Source organism: Leptonychotes weddellii, chromosome 5 (genome assembly GCF_054177405.1).
Source record: "Leptonychotes weddellii isolate Sample4059 chromosome 5, ASM5417740v2, whole genome shotgun sequence".
Lineage (NCBI taxonomy): Eukaryota > Metazoa > Chordata > Mammalia > Carnivora > Phocidae > Leptonychotes > Leptonychotes weddellii.
Genome location: NC_138373.1, coordinates 48682214 through 48684964, shown reverse-complemented (window position 1 = coordinate 48684964; position 2751 = coordinate 48682214). Strand labels below are relative to the sequence as shown.

General features: G+C 37.7%; 1 long non-coding RNA gene across 1 annotated transcript in view; it reads left to right on the top strand.

The window, feature by feature from the left end:
- Positions 1 to 529: 529 nt before the first annotated feature.
- The window catches only part of LOC145721409 (uncharacterized), a 22658-nt gene continuing 20436 nt past the window's right edge, over positions 530 to 2751 (top strand). The window contains exon 1 of the long non-coding RNA XR_014145082.1: positions 530 to 812. This is a non-coding gene — a long non-coding RNA (uncharacterized LOC145721409). The remainder of the gene's footprint in view (positions 813 to 2751) is intronic.

The window sequence follows — 2751 nt, the reverse complement described above, 5'->3', positions numbered from 1 at the left end:
ATAAATTCCTGAAGAGGTAAGCACACATGCTTCTTCTAAGATTTTTTTAAAGTTTATTTATTTAAGCAGTTTCTACACACAACATGGGGCTCAAACTCATGACCCCAAGATCAAGAGCTGCATGCTCCACTGACTGAGCCAGCCAGGCACCCCTTCTTCTGAGATATTTTATCCTCACTGAATCTCTGTATATTTTCTTATGTATCTAAAATTAAACTTCTGTAGACTTCTTCCAATCCTCTACACCTGTCTTTCCATGAGCATAACAAAAACCCATTAGTGAATGCAAGCAATCCTTAAATCTTTTCTCCTTAAAAGCCAGGAAAGGATGGAGAATTTCTAACAGGTATAAATTAATATCTTTAATGTCTCTTTTGTTATTTATAAATAAATGTTATATCCTTTATAACAAGCCCCTTTCAACCACACTGGAGTTTATGTTAATGGAATGATTTTTGGAAAGCCCCTAAGGTTGGGGGCTGGTTGCCAGGGGAAACAACCATGAATAGAGGCTTGAAATTTTTTCTGTCCCACCCTCTGATTTCCAGGAGGGAAGAGTGTCTAGAGGTTGAATCAATCACCAGTGGCTAATGATTTAATCAGTCATGCCTGTGTAATGAAGACTCCATAAAAACCCCAAAGGACAGTGTCTGGGGAGCCTCCAGATTGGTGAACATGTGGAGATTCCAACAGAGTGGCACACCTGGAGAGAGTATGGAAGCTCTGCACCCCTTTCCATATACCTTGCCCTATGCATCTCTTCTATTTGGCTGTTCCTGAGTCATATCCTTTTATAACAAACCAGTGATCTAGTAAGTAAAATGTTTCTCTGATTTCTGTGAGCCACTCTAGGAAATTAATCGAACCGAAGGAGGGGGTCTTGGAATTTCCAGTCTGTGGCCAGATGGTCAGAAGCACAGGTGACCACCTGGACTTAGGACTGGCATCTGAATGGGGTGGGGGGTCGTCTTGTAGGACCAAGCCCTTAACCTGTGGGATCTGATACTATCTCTAGGTAGACAGTGTCTTAATTCAGTTGAATTGCAGGACATCCAGTTGGTGCCTGAGAATCGTTTGTGGCGGGGGGGGTACCTCTACATCAGAATTGGATACATAACCCTCTTCTTGTACCATTTAGGAAAATTCAATCTTGTTTGGAGAGTGAAAATTTCAGGAAACAAGGTTTGGGGGATGGCAGCATAAATTGCCAAAACAACCATCTTGTGTTTTTTGTTTTATGTTTTCTAATTTGCTTTCTTTTATTCACAAATTACCAGTTGTGTGAGTAAATCAAAATAGGTTATTTTGATTTCATATAGAAAGAACTTAATGTAAATATTGAATCATCCAACAACACAACTAAGTCAATGCCACATTTTATAGTTAAATTATTCAATGAAAAAACTTGAGTAAGTTATTGTTTTAAGAGAAAAACCCATGCTTTAATGTAGGAAATAACAGGAAATTCCCTGAAATAAAAAGTGTTTTGAGGAGATTACTGAATTCCCACGAGCCAATGGAAACATTTAATGTTTTACAGTTTTCCAAAGTTAAAGTCTGCAATTCTGCGGCAGGCCCTGTACTCTTCCTTAATACATAGGTGCCAAAAAGGAGGAGGATCAGCAGTTAGTTCCCTTCCAACTGGAATAAGAAATTATTCTAATATTAACAAGTAATTTTGCTTGTGATAGACTCTCCAAAGGAAATAAAGATGGTTTACATAAGGAGAGCCATCAAAACAAAAGCATCCATTCAAGAGGAATCAGCAAGAATTTGAGCAGCTACTGAAACTATCAGCCAGTTCCAGAAGGAAATGTAAACAGTACTTTCTACTTTAGAAAAATACATCTTATCTCCGTGATTGTTCATCAAGACACGAAGCCAGCAACTGCTCAATATTCTGTTTCAGAGAGGCTAACACAAGGGAGGTTCCACTTACAAACCTAGACAAGAGACCAGTGATCACGGGCCCTGACAGGTCAATTAAATGCTTTAAACCGTCACAGGAATAATTTTCAGGTAATAGAAAGAGGAAGTTTACGCACCTGGAAAAGACTAAATAAAACTTAGAGAATTAAATGGTCCTGTGCGTGCCATCCTAAATTCCTTAAATTTCATTTACATAAGAACCCTGTCAATTAACAATGGGACGGAGGTCTGCATGGGTATACAGGGAAATCTAAATCCTCACCAACCTGCTGGACTCCTTGAGGACCAGGACCTTGTCTTATTCATCCCCAGGCACTCACACTACTAGGCCTTCAAGATGTATTTCAATTAAAATACATTAAACCAAATGGTATTTATAAGCTAAGATATGATTTTAAAAAGGACAGAAATTAATAATGATAATTTTCCTGTACTTTTTATTTGATCAAATTGGGAACCTTCTTTTGCATTATTCCTTTATCGCTTTTCTCTGTTTTACGCCAGGCACCTTGAGGAAAAAGAAGCTGTCTTGTCTTCATACCATCAGTCTAGCATAGGAAGAGTTCAGTAACTACTTTTTAAATGAATGAATGAGTGAATGAATGATTCTTTAAATTCTCTCTTATTAGAAATTACCAATCTGTACTCCTGCAGAAAATCTGGTTAAGGAAATTGTGACAGAGGAACACGGAAAAATATAACCCAAAACCAGATGGGATAACAATACATAAACAAAATAAACTAAGCATGCACATCTTATCTCCATCTGGTACAAATTTAAAATCTTTATAAAACAGATATTCTGAGATGAACAAAATTGCA